Raw genomic sequence first — 15,035 nt, 5'->3', positions numbered from 1 at the left:
GACGGAGAAGGTTCTCCGACGGCGCATCCGCTGGGATTCAGGTGAGGTTCCTTTACTTCCTTTTTTTTATTTTTATTTTTGAATGCAAAAAAAATAATAAAAAGAAAATAATCAATGCAAAAGGGACAAAACAAAAACTTAAAGTGAAAAATCACCTAGAAATCATTCTTCTTCTTTTTGATTAATAGTGTGCGTAAAAAAATACAAACTATTTTTTGGGGCTTTATAGCCGAAAGGTAATACATATTAGTTATTTTATTTGATTTTCCTTACGTGCTGCTTTGGTTCTGGTTACTTTCTCCTCTTTTGCATGTTTGCAAGTCCGTGGAGAGTCAACGGATGAGGGAGTTTCCACTTCCGTGCAAGGAGAGTCGACCCTCGGGCGGAGTGCGCGTTGGGGCATGTGGGTGGTGGCTGCGGCGTGAAGGATGCTCAGAAACCCTAAGGTTTATGAGTTGGCTTAAGGTTTTGGGCCTATTGGGCCGACAGAAGCTGGGTTAGGAATTTTGGTTAAGTTTGGGCCATCTGTAAATTGGGCCTGCTTGATTGTAGTTGGGTAGTTTAGTGGGTTTGGTGAAATTTGGGTTATTTGGGTTTTTAATGTTATAAATGGACTTAAGTAATTTTGGATTTTATTTTATATTTTTATTGTTTATTGGTTTGGGCTCGGGTCGGGAAAAATAGGCCTAGTTTCTCTCAGAGAAGGAGCAAAGCAGTCCCAATGCCCACAGATCTGCATTATTATACTTAGTTCTATCGGGATAACTAGGTAGAAGGACTATCATCCAGCTACCCTTCTTTGCTTATTGTCGTGCAATAGGAATAGAGCAAAGACTATAAGGGGGCCAATTTTGCCTGGACCTGTTGAGTTCCGACTTCTTTTGGCGTTTCTTTTTAGAGTACCTTCAATATGCGCCACTCCAATCCACTCTACTGCAACTTCAGGGAGATAAGGCTTGTAATTTTAACCTGCTCCACTGCAACTTCGGGAAGATGAGGTTTGTAATTTCGACCAGCTCCACTGCAACTTTAGAGAGATAAGATCTGTGATTCATAGCTTCAATCTGTTCTACTGCAACTTCAGGAAAATAAGATTTGCTATCTTCAGCCCGCTCCACTGCAACTTCAGGGAGATAAGGCTTGTTTTGACCTGTTCTACTGCAACTTCAGAGAGACAGGATCTGTAATTTTCAGTCTGCTCTACTGCAACTTCAGGGAGATAAGGCTTGTAACTTCAACCTATTCCACTACAACTTCAGGGAGATAAGGTTAGTGGTTGCGATGTGCTCCACTACAACTCCAGGGAGATAATATTCGCTATTTTTGATTTATTCCACTGCAACTTCAGGGAGATAAGATCTACAATCTCAACCTGCTCTGCTGCAACCTCAGAGAGATAAGATTGATGACTTTAATCTACTTCACTGCAACTTCAGGAAGATAAGATTCACCATAATTCGTAGCTTCAATCGATCTTGCTACACTGTCCTCTAAGGGACATGACTCGTAAAATTGATTTCTTGAGCCTATGCTTATGCCCAAATGATTAGGATGTCGTGAATGAATCAAATTTTCCTAACTAGATGTGTATGGGTAATGTTTGCATGAATGCCAAATGTTTATTATTTTTTTTAATGCTTAATTCGATATTACTTGTTGTTCATCAAGGTTTTGTCAACGACGTATTATTCAGTCCTTCTCTTCAGTTGGTATTTCTTGAAGAATAATCACAATTTGGGCTATACTTTTCCAATGTCTCTTTGAATTTGGGTAATTCAAACTAATTAGTTCCATTTCAGGTCCTTGTTTCATTTAAAATCATTTCAAAGTAATATGCAAAACTCCTTTTGGACGTCATTAGTCCATTAATCGTTATTTCAATGAAAAGTGCTTGAAAAAGATCATCGCAATGGACAAGACAAAATTTTATTGAGAAAAGGCTTGAAATGAATAAGATAATCAAGATAGCAAATTTGCTAATATACAAAATGAATAAAAAATAAAAAATAGGTGCCTAGATATCGTAGCCTGAGCTTCTCTACCCAAAACTTCTTGAGGGCCCTTTGAACTTGATATGTGTTTAGAAGACCAAGGGTACATTGTTGATGCCCCAAGATGTAGCATCCCTCCTTCTTGTTAATTCAGAGAAGAAAAAGTTACTGTATGTCCCATTTTCGATCAAAATTTGAATTGCCCATTCCTGGGTTCTCAACTCAAAACCCTTTTGGTCTCAAAGCGCCCTTTTGTGGGTTTTCGCCTTAGCCTCTCCTCTTTTTTTTTTAGGTAAAGTACCTCTTGACCGAATCTGAATTCACGGGGTTAGGCAAGCTTTTGCCATCCATCTCAGTCAAGATCAGAGCTCCTTCAGATAAAGCTTTCTTCATCACATAAGTTCCCTCCCAATTTGGCATCCATTTTCCTCTGAAGTCCTTTTGTATGGGAAGAATCTTTTTCAAAACAAGATCTCCTTCATAGAAATCTCTAGGGAAAACCTTCTTGTTATAAGCCCGCATCATTCGCTTTTGGTACATTTGACCATGGCGAATAGCTTTCTGCCTATTTTCTTCAATTAAGTTCAACTGGTCGTACTGTGACTGGATCCATTCTACTTCGTCTAACTTTAGTTCTAACAACACTTGTAGAGAAGGGATTTCAACCTCAATAGGCAAGACCGCCTCCATTCCATAAACCAAAGAGAAAGGCGTTGTCCCGGTAGAGGTTCTGACTGATGTTCGATAGGCGTAGAGGGTGAATGGTAATTTCTCATGCCAATCTTTGTAAGTCTCAGTCATTTTCCCCACAATCTTCTTGATGTTCTTATTTGCTGCTTCTACCGCACCATTCATCTTTGGGCGATACGGTTATGGTGTTTGATTTTCAATTGGCTACAGACCTCTGTTATCGTGCTGTTGTTCAAGTTCAGTGCATTGTCGGATGTGATCCTCTCAGGCATCCCATATCGACATATAATCTCATTTTTTAAGAACTTGCTAACTGCCGATTTCGTGACGTTGGCATAAGAAGTGGCCTCTACCCACTTTTGGTGAAGTAATCGATGACTACAAAGATGAACCGATGTCCATTAGACGCTTTCGGCGAGATTGGCCCGATGACGTCCATGTCCCACATGGAGAAAAGCCAGGAAAAGTCATGACATGAAGAGGTGAAGGAGGTACATGAATCTTATCTCCGTAGATTTGGTACTTATGGCACTTTTTTTTGCATAGTTGATACAATCCCCTTCCATTGTGGACCAATAATATCCAAATCTCATGATTTGTCTGGCTATTGTGAAACCGTTAGCGTGTGTTCCACAGACACCCTCATGGACCTCTTCCAGTATCTGCTTAGCCTCAACAGTGTCCACACATCTTAAGAGCACCTGATCCTTCCTTCTTTTATATAGGATCTCTCCATCTAGGACATACTCACTGGCTAACCTTCTCAGTGTTCTTTTATCATTCTCAGTCGTCTGGTCTGGGTATTCACGATTCCTCACATATTATAGTATATCTTGATACCAAGGGTGATCATCTTTTTCTTCTTCTTCGTCAATGTTGTAGCAATGAGCCGAAGCCTCATAGATACTCATCTGGACGCGCTTCATATCCTCATGCTTGTTTACTTTGAGCATAGAAGCTAAGTTGCCAAGGCATCAGCCATTTAGTTTCATCTCGCAAGAGGTAGCAGAAAGTGATATCGTCAAACTCTTAAATTAGCTTCAGAACCAGACTTCAGTAAATTGATCAACTTAGGGTCTCTTGTCCCCCATTCACCTTTGAGTTGATAGATCACTAATGCAGAATCCCCATATACTTCTAACATCTTGATTTTGCGTTCAATGGCTGCGCGGATACCCATGATGCATGCTTCGTATTCTGCCATATTAATTGTACAATCAAAATCCAATTTACTAGTAAAGGGATAATGATCTCCATCAGGGTATACCAGAACTGCCCCGATTCCATTACCCACAGCATTTGAGGCTCCGTCAAAATTCTGTAATATCCCGAATTAGGGCCTAATCAAAATAGTAGCTTCGTGACCACAAATTTGAGATAGAAATAATTATTTTATGATTATTTTGAGGTCTATGATATGATTGCATGATTGTGTGAAAATTTCGTGAAGAAATTCTATGCGTAAAGTGCTTAATTTGAAGTTAGGGACTAAATTGAATAAGTTGCAAAACTTGCATTCTAGAAGTTTCTAGTATGAAATTGCTTTGAAATATTAATTAGGAGGTCTTAAATAGCAATTTGACCAATTTCAAAGTTTATGGACAAATATTGGACATGAATAGAATTTTTGGAAGGTTTAGTAGTAAGGGCATTTTGGTCATTTAGGGGTAAAATGAATTAAAATACAAAATTAAAAGCCAATTTTGCTCATCTTCTTCACCATGGACGTGTATACCAAGGGAGACTCCATGGCTAGGATTTCCAAGCTTCCAAGCTCGATTATGAAGGAAATCGAGATTCAGGCTTAAATCGGGAAAATACAAGGTTATGGACCAAAATGGTAAATTGCTGTTTCTGGATCGAGGTAAGTTCGTATGATAATAATAATGCAATGTTATGTTTGAATTATATTTCTTACTATTATTGCATATATTTTATGGTTTAATATATTGGAAAAGTTGATGGAATGGTGTTTATGATGTGGAAATATGACATGAAAGAATGTTACATGAAATGCAAGAAAATAAAGATACATGACAAGTGATATATGAAATATGTGATATATGTTATGTAAATTCTTAAAAGCTGATTTGATATTTGAGTTGTGTCTTATTATACTATGAATGGACAATTGGTACTATGGATAGTGAGATTGACACTTCAAGTAAATTCGTACATAAATAATCTATCGATTCTTTTTATGTTATTATATTTTGATATCATATGAAATGTGGCTGCCTATCAAATGGTTATTTGATGTAAATTATGAATTTAAATTGATTATGGACAATTTAGTAAAATGTTGAAAAGTGAGGAATTTCCCGATTGAACCTTCGGAATAAAAACGATACGAATGATCTATTGTGAGGTCGCATGTGTAGTACTAAGTGCAGGCTACTATGCGTACCCGAAAACTGTGATCACGTGTGTAGTACTAAGTGTAGGCTACTACGTGTATTAGATGGTGAGGTCACGTGTGTAGTACTAAGTGTAGGCTACTACGTGTACTAGACTATTGGTCGCATGTGTAGTACTAAGTGCAGGCTACTATGCGTACCAGATAGCTTCGGCTACAAGTGTGGAAATGGGAAAATGTGCAGGCAATTGTGTATCTGTTATTATTCCGATGAGTTCAACGGGAAATCGATTAAATGAAAATACATGTGAAAGTGATTATGTGATGAACAAGTGCAAGTATATGTTTATTTGAATTTATGAGCAATATGCTCAATATTTGAGCGAACCTCGGTAAAATGGAATGGATTAAGTGAAATTGTGTAAAAGTGAACTTTAGTAGTAAAATAGTATTAGACAGCAGCAGTGCATGACTTTGAAAATTCACAAAAAATTGTGTAAGTTGAATTAAATTTAAAAAAAATTATGGAAATAAATATTAATGAGTCTATTTTAACATGAAAGAAACAGGGGAAGCAAAAAAATTCTATATTGTGTGATATTTGAATTCTTGTGAAACAGAGTCTGAATGAATTCGAGATCCCCTTTTCTGACTTTATAAATTCACCATAAATTGTAAAAAAATTATTGAGAGTCATACCTTACATGCATGGATTCCTTATTGAATCTAATTTTAAGGGAAACAAACGGCATGGTTGTTGGAATTCTGTACAGGGAGAAATTCAGTTCGTAGTGCACAGGGGTCAGAGTAGTCATACCCTGAAACAGGGGAGACTCTAACTAATAAACTGTACTAAATGGCCCAAAAAAATTCTAGAAAAAAGTTAGTAAGTAGACATATGAGTCTAGTTTCATAGAAAATTTACAGAATTGGATTTCGAGTTTTGTAAATTGAGATATGATGTTTTTTAACACCGGGACTCCAGAAAACAGTCTGTCCTGAATATGTGTAATTGTACAATTATAGTGTTTTATCTTGAAAAGCATGGTAATAATTGCTTATTATTTTCATATGAACTTACTAAGCGTAAAGCTTACCTATCCTCTCCATTTCTTTAGTATTGGCAGGTCGGCTCGGGGTTGGAGATCGTCGGAGGCAAAATCACACTATCAAACTATCATTTTTAGGAAAATTAATTCAAATATTAGAAATATCAAGTGAGTGGTATGTACAGGAAGTTGGTTTGTAATATGTATTTTTATTATGATTTTGACCATACGTCTCAGTCTGCATTGAGTTATCGTATAAAATCATGAGATGTGGTCCTTATCCATTATGGTTTATAAGTTCAATTAATCGTGCCATGTCCTATGTTTTGATGTGATGATATAGTTAGCTTTGTTTGTTATGCATGTGTTCGAAAAGTTTTGAATTAAATGAAATTTTATGGCCCGATTTTCGTCTATGTGTATTGTTAAGTCTGGTAATGCCTCGTACTCTGTTCTAGCCTTGGATACGGGTAAGGGGTGTTACAAATTCAGTCTTCAGGGATGATCTTCTTGAGAGTCTTCTTTAGTGGTTGCAACATACATTAGATCTTCGTTTGGGAAATCGAAGCTCAAAGGTTCATAATCTTCTAGAGCTCTATTGGCCAGAAAATATGCTATCGCACTCCCTTTTATGGCCTTCCGGTTTACGTAGACTATGTCAAACTCAAAAAGAAAAATTTGCCAACGAGTCATTCTTTCGTTCAAAGCATTTGACTCCATCATGTACTTCAGAGGGTCTAGTTAAAAAGATGAGCCAAATTGTGTGGTATAACATATATTGTCTTAGTCTCCGGGTTGTCCAAATCAAAGCACAACACAATTTTTCGATTGGCGAATATCTTGTCTCACATTTGATGAATTTCTTACTAAGATAATATATCGCTTTCTCTTTTCTTCCCGACTCATCATGTTGGCCTAACACGCATCCTATGGAGTTTTCGAACACTGCCAAATACAATATCAGTGGTTTATCTGGGCAAGGTGACATTAGCACTGGGGCATTGGACAGGTAATGCTTGACCTTATCAAAAGTTCTTTGGCACTCCTCATCTCATACACTTGGGTTATGTTTCCTAAGGAGACGAAATATTAGGTCACACTTCTCCTTTAGTTATGAAATGAACCGGGCGATGTAGTTTAGCCTTTCTAGGAAACCTCGAACTTCTTTTTGAGTGCGTGGCAGAGGTAATTCTTGTATGGCTTTGACTTTATCTGGGTCGATCTCGATCCCCTTTTCACTGACTACGGATCTTAATAGCTTTCCTGACCTAGCGCCAAAGGAACATTTCGTAGGATTAAGCTTTAGCTGGAACTTTCTTAATCTTAAAAATAGTTTCCTCAAGACTTGTACGTGCTCTTTTTCTGTTCTGGATTTCGCAATCATATCATCGACATAAACTTTGATCTCCGTATGCATCATGTCATGGAACAGAGTTACCGTGACTCTCTGATATGTTACTCCTGCGTTCTTCAGTCCAAATGACATCACCTTATAACAGAACATTCCCCACATGGTCACGAATGTGGTCTTTTCCATGTCTGCAGAATGTATCTTTATCTGGTTGTATCCCGAGAATCTATCCATTAAGGAGAAAAGTGAGTAACCTGCCGTTTATCCACTAATGTATCAATGAGAGGCAACGGGAAATTATCTTTTGGGCTGGCTTTGTTCAAATCTCGATAGTCCACACACATCCGTACCTTTCCATCTTTTTTAGGGACGGGGACTATATTGGCTACCCATTTTGAATACTTAACCACTTGTAAGAAGTCGACCTCGAATTGCTTCTTAACCTCCTCTTTTATTTTCAACAGAACATCAGGTCTCATCCTTCAGAGCTTCTGTTGAACTGGCTTGCACTCTTCCTTTATAGGGAGTCGGTTTACCACGATATCAGTATTCAACTCAGGCATGTCTTGATATGACCATGCGAAAACATCCTTGAATTCTTGTTGTAACTCAATGAGGTCTCGCCTTGTTTCTGCAGCGATACAAATTCCAATCTTCACCTCTTTTCCCTCTCCTAAGCTCACGATTTCCACTGACTCCTTGTGAGGTAGGATTTGTTTCTTATCTTGTTCTACCATTCTTAACAATTCCGGAGATAGATTACAGTTTCGGTCATCTTCAAAATCCTAAGAATCCTCCGTACACATATCTTGCTCAAAAGGAGACTCTGAGTCAGTGGTAGCGTTACTCATTTCATTGATATCTGGATACCTGTTATAGAGATAAAGAAAAGTCCAAAGAACAAAAGAATCTAAGAATATTTATTGGTGGTATGATTATGAATGGAAAGAATAAAAGAATATTTGCTCAAGATGATACGCAAAGATGCATTTTTATTGAAATAACGATATTGGATAAGAGCCTATTTCACAAAACAATTCTTATTGCCCCTAGGCTTAGAACAATAAGCTTGTTTTGGACATTACTCTGAATTAATTTTAAAAGTTACATGGATCTCCTTCGCGGTCCAATTGTTTAAAACGCTCCCAGGCATGTATGGGTAAATGCCTATTAGATTCTCTTCTTTCGTCTCTTCCTCGGATATGGCGTTAATGCTCAAAGCAGCCTCTTTCCTTGTCGATTTTCCTTCTGAGTAAATGTCCCTCCCGATACGAATGTTCTAGATATATGAGGAAAGGTCATTGGCTCCCATTTGACCTCTTCCCCTCTTAAACATGCTCTTCTCCTCTCTTGCTTCTTCTCTATCTCCTTTTTCTTCTGTCTCGCATCTAGCTTGTACCCTAAGCCAAAATGGTCTCGTTCATGGTGCCTCGATTCTTCCTTGTAGGCTTCTCGCAAGCCCCTTTCCGGGCAAAGCTCTCTTCCCAACTATCAGTTATAAGCCCATCCTTGTAGTTTTGGAGATTTTGGGCATTGGGACGATGAAAGTCGCGTTCACAAATTCTAATGATCAGAAAGAGCATTCTATTGCTTCAGCATCTGTCCCCACATAAGGTGCGTCGCTGGTAACGGACGCAATGATATCCTTTTCTGCGTTTATGGTCACCAATCACCCTTCCGTTATAAATTTGAGCTTTCGATGCAGCGATGACGGCACTACCCCTACTGAGTGAATCCAAAGCCTTCCCAATAAGCAATTGTAAGAGGGCTTAATGTCCATTACCAAGAAATCTACCTCGTACGTACTTGGACCAATTAAAAGGGGTATTTCAATCATCCCCATTACTTTTCTTTCGGTGTCATCAAACGCCCTCACCACATTTTGGCATGTCTTCATATGGGAACTATCCACCGGTAACCTATTCAGTGTAGATAGGGGTAGGACGTTTAGTGCAGACCCATTGTCAATCAATACTCCCGGTAGTGTATATCCTTTACAGCGGGTGGTGATGTGGAGCGCTTTTGTTGACCCCATTCCCTCCGGTGGTATTTCATCGTCATAGAAAAATATGAAATTATCGGCGCTTATATTATTGACGAAACGGTCCAGCTTGTTGACAAAGATATCATCCGCGACGTAAGTTTTATTTAGAACCTTCATTAACGTGCTCCGATGTGTCTCCAAACTCAAGAGCAAAGCTACCACTGAGATACGAGCCGGTTGCTTGTGTAACTGTTCAACTACGCTGTACTCACTATGCTTTAAGAATTTTAGGAATTCTCTAGCTTCATTCTCAGTTACTAGCTCATTAATTAACGATTCGATCTTTTCTTTCCTTTACTCGACTATTGGGGTCTTTCCTTTAACAGTTTCAGTTCTTGTACCCGTAGGATCATAACGTCTCCCGCTGCGTGTATATAAACCTACATCTTGGTTCTCTCTTGAAGCGCTAGCCGAGTTCTCCCCATCCGGGATCGTCATGTTGCAGTCGTAATTCCAGAGAACCCTTTTACTATCCTTGAAAGGGAAGGATACCGGCTTCTGGATTATGACTCTCGATTTCATTTGTACTCTTGCTTCATTGTTCTTTGGTCACGAAATTATCACCACAGGATGATTAACTCTTTGGACCCCTTCTGTTGTTACTTCTTCTGAGGCGTAAAACTCACCTTCTTCTGATCCTCTGATTTCTTCGTAAAATTCTATCTCCTTATTATCCATCAAATTTTTCACTATGGACCTGAACTTATTGCACTCTTGGATGTTATGGCCTTCATCGTCACGAAATTCGCAGTATCTTCCCGCTTCTCTGGACCTTTTCCTTGAATCTTGTGTGACTAAACCTCTTTCCACCATCCTCTTCCAAACCTATTTCAACGGGGTTTTTACCTCTGATACATTCATCTTGGTTCTCTTTCTTCCATTTTCAATTATCGCGTTTACCCCTTGGTCTGAATGACTAGGTAGCGGATTCCCCGCCACATTAGGTCCTGTGGGCTCATCGAACTTCACAACGCCCATGCTTATGAGCCTTTCAACTATCTTTTTTAAGGTAGTGCAGTTCTCAATTGTGTGTCCCGAGATTCCTGCATGGTATTCGCATTGAGCGTTTGCGTCATACCACTTAGGGAATGGGGGTTGCAGGGGTTTCAAGTAGTAAGGTGACACCACATGGGCGTCGAATAAACTCTGATACAACTCTCTCTATGACATTAGGATAGGCGTACTGGACTCTTTCTGTCTTAGGCCTCGGATTTAAATCTTGTCTTGCAGAGCCTTGATGGCTGGTAGTCACTGTCTTTGGTTGGCTCACAGTGACTGGCTTGGAAAAACTCTTATTGTATACGCCTGAGTTGTTCACCTCATTTTCTTTCCTTCTCGGAGCTGATTTCTTGGCATTTTCCCCTGTTTTGATCTTTCCGCATCTTATCGCGTTCTCTATCATCTCTCATGACATTATTATGTCTGAGAAGCTCTTAGTAGTGCTTCCCAACATATGGTTGATAAATGGGGCTTTCAGAGTGTTGATAAAGAGCATAGTCGTTTCTTTCTCCAAAAGAGGTGGTTGGACTTGCGTCGCCACCTCTTTCCATCTTTGGGCATACTGCCTGAAGCTCTCATTTTGTTTCTTCTTTATGTTTTGTAACGTGATTCGATCGGGTGCTATGTCTGTCACGTGGCCGTATTCCTTCATGAAAGCTTGTGCTAAGTCTTTCCATGAATGGATTTGCGTGCGACTTAGTTGGTTGTACCATTTGGCCGCAGACCCGACCAAACTGTCTAGGAAGTAGTGGATCAATAATTGATCATTGTGAACGTGTCCTGCTATTCTTCGACAAAACATGGCGATGTGAGCCTCTGGACAGCTAGTTCCATTGTATTTTTCAAAGTCTGGGATTTTGAACTTAGGAGGGAGGACTAGGTCTAGGACCAAGCTCAAATATTTAGCGTCGATCCCATAATGATAGTCAACACTTTCCATCACTCTAAACTTTTCCTCTAACCACTTGCATCGGTCTTCTAATTCTTTCGAGAGCCCCGTTCTCACTCTCTCTTCTTCTGCCATGTTATCTAGATCAGAGATTATAGGATTAATAGGGTTATTCTCGGGATTAGAGCCTAAGCCCGTTTGATAGTTGATTGGTATCGAGGTATCGGCCAGAAATTGTTGAGGCCTAATTGTAACAGACGGCCTTCGTATGTGTAGCTCAGGTTGAGTTTGCGTCGGGGTGAAACCAGGGGGATAGAGGGGATCTTCAGTAATGGATGGCCTCTGCGTGTGTGTCTCATGTTGCGTTTGAGCGCTTGCCTTGGTAAAACCAGTGGAGTAAAGGGAATCTCCATTGTTATTTCCCATATTGGCCATAGGGCCCTTTCCTTTGTCTAGCCTACTAGTCAGTAGTTGGGTTAGCTCTTCCATCATATTTCTTTGGAATTCCAGCATCTGGTCCCTCATTTCTTATTGGATTTTAGCTAACTGTTCTTGCACTTGTGCTTGCATCTGTGCTTGCATCTGCTCCTGTATCTCTTTCTGTATTTGCTCCGGTCTTTCTAGTTTTTTATCCATTGCTTTAGTTTTTTTTCTTGTACCGTAAGGATGTGTATTTGGGAGATTTTCGTAGGTTTCCAGATTACTAAAACATTTTTAATTAATTAGAATCCTTTTATGGCCTTTAATGCATATCATGTAATGTAATGCAAATGCATGAATACAAAAGAATGGATGAATGCAAAAAGAGGCGTTGATTCTGATTCAATTTCATTAGAACAACTTTGCTAGAAGAAAAAATTCTTTACATAGAACGGATAATTATATATACGACTTTGCCCTAACGCCCAAAGCCTTAACTTTCCTAAGAAGCCAAGCTAAGTCTCGGCCTCAATCCGATTCTGACTCGTATTTTAGGCTCAATACATCAGCCTGAACTATCAAGGTTTGCAAATGATCGGCTATCTCTCTAACTTGAGCCACGGCTTCACCCATGATATAATCTCTATTTCTGATCTAATCTTGAGAGTGGTAAAGTTGTGTTTTGTAATGTTCATTGTTTGCCTCGAGGAATTTCACTCGACTTTTGCTATCTTGTAGTGTCGTCTCGAGTTCCTCTATTTTCCCTTTCAACTTATCGATCTTGCTCAGGCTGGCCTTCAACTCAGTTACAGAGTTACGGCTACGATGTAGATGTAGCGATTTTTCCAATTCGGCTATTCGAGCTTTTAACCTCTCTTTTTCGCTTTGGCTTTTCGACAAACTCTTTTTCAAAACATCTTTCCGTACTTGAACATCTTGAGACTTCTTCTCTCAATGATCGGCTCTAGCCTTTTTTTTTCAATTTCTTGACTCCACTGATCTGACGTTTTACCTAAACCGACAGTTCTTATTGACATACGCAGTTCTTGTAATCAGTTTTCAAACTATCCAAATCTTCCTCGGCCTTGTTTTTTCCTTTCCTTAACTTCTGGGCCTCTAGTATGTGGATATCGATGTCTAAGACTAACTTCATCTTCTCTTCCTCTAATTGCTCTATCTTCTCTCCCAATTCCAAGCTCTTTTTCTCAAAGTCTCGCTTGATGATCTCTAACTCAGACGGGATAACTCGTAAATGCTCCTCTATCGGTTGGGTGTTCCCTTGATTCGGCATAGGGATATTGTAGTTGACTCTCTTACCCCACCACCAATCATACTCGGGGGTCGTCATCGAGCCCGTAGTGAATCCTTTCATTCTTCGTGTTTGGTTCCAAGCATCTGATATCTCACGAACCTTCTTCTTATAATTGTTGTCTTTATAGGAGAACTCACATTGTGCCAACCCTTGGGTCGCCGGTATAAACTGCCTTGATTGATATTGCCTTAACATGAGTAATGGAGTGTATCCAACGGCTCTTCATATTCCAGCTAGAGGGACCCAATCAAAATCACCGCACCGATATAAAGTCTCGTCAGGGATCAACCACGGAGCCCTCCATTCAATATCTTCGACTCGTAAATTCTGGAGAATAATTATCCATTTCTCTTCTGAGATGTCGTCTCGTCTCGACGTAGCCACTAATTCTCTTAATGGGGAATAGTCCTTGGAGAAAACCCGATAGGAAACCTTTTCTACCTTCCAAAAATGGCTATGGAACCAAGCCAACAGAAGCTGTGCACAATCAGTAAATCTTCCTTCGCCCGTTCTTCGACATGCGTTCAGGGATCTAAAAGTTTCAGCTAGGATTGGCGAGACAGGTGTGGTCCCTTTATCAAGTCGATTGAATAAATCTGAGACGACTTCATCTACATGTCCTAATGCCTTAGGAAAGATGATCAAACCGTAGAGGCTTAAGGCGAAAACATCAACGTTTTTCTTCATATACGGGTGTGCTAGGATTAAGTCTCGCAAATTCTTCCAAGGAATACACTTACTATCCTCTTTCTGCTTGATACGGGCTGCAACCCATTGCTCGCTCATCCCCGTGGTACTCATTAATTTCTTCAAAAAATTTGGGATGTTAATAGGTCTTGAATAGGCCCTGTTGGCATGAATCTTCGGGCAATTAACTAAAGCCATGTATTCCTCCACAGTAGGTACCAAATTGACTCCTCCGAAGGTAAAGCAACTGTAAGCGGGATTCCAGAACTGCGCGAGGGCTCGGAACAAGTACTTGTCTACCTTTACATTGAGCAGATAGGGTAGGTCACCGTAATTACGGTAAGGGAGTTGCTTGATCTCATCGTTCCAACTATTCCATATCTCCTTTAATTCTTGCAGGTCATTCTGAGTCACATTGATGCAAGTGAAATCCCACAACTCCGATTCATACCCCTCGGTCAAACTATCTCATTTCTCTTGTTACGTTCTCTTGGGCCACACTCGGACGGCCGCATTATCCTCTACTCTATCAAGAAATCCTTTTTCCATGCTAAGCTTTTCTATCTAGTAACCAAACGTGAATCAACACATTTTTATGATGAGATGCCATGCAATAACAGCAAAAAACAACAAGTCAGTATTAAAAACAAAGAATAGAACTCAAAGCAAACAGGAAATAATCAAGCACCTATTCGGGTAACCACTAGGGTTTGGGTGTGGTTCTACCTAGGGTAGGCTCTTAGGGTTCATTACATGCGGTTCGGTTCTAAAATAAAGGTACTTGAACCAGCAGATTCCTCGATCCTCACCTTTTATAGGCTCATAAGGACCGAGTTCAGTTCAGGGGAATACATTTCCCTACGGCTATACGGAGATGAAAATCTCACGAAGACGCAGGTACGGATGTATCCCGAAAGCAATCCACTATCCTATACGGAGGTGAAGACCTCATGAAGGAGTAGTTTCTCACTTCCACTTAGAGGGGTAAAGTTGACCAATTATGCAATATGATGCGCAAAAGTATACATAAAAGACTCGAACCAAAAAGCCAATCATATAAGAGACAAAGACCACAAATATGAAGTGCAATGAAATAATCGTAAGTTTAAAACGAATTTTCAAATTTCGACAAAGGACAAAAATCAATCAACTTATGACTCTACTCTCAAAGTCCCCAGCGGAGTCGCCAAGCTGTCGAAACCATTTTTTTGAAAACGGGAATCGACTTTTTTTAAAAATGAAAATTA

This window comes from Gossypium hirsutum, chromosome A11 (genome assembly GCF_007990345.1).
Source record: "Gossypium hirsutum isolate 1008001.06 chromosome A11, Gossypium_hirsutum_v2.1, whole genome shotgun sequence".
NCBI classification, from domain to species: domain Eukaryota; kingdom Viridiplantae; phylum Streptophyta; class Magnoliopsida; order Malvales; family Malvaceae; genus Gossypium; species Gossypium hirsutum.
This window is presented reverse-complemented; position numbering follows the sequence as displayed.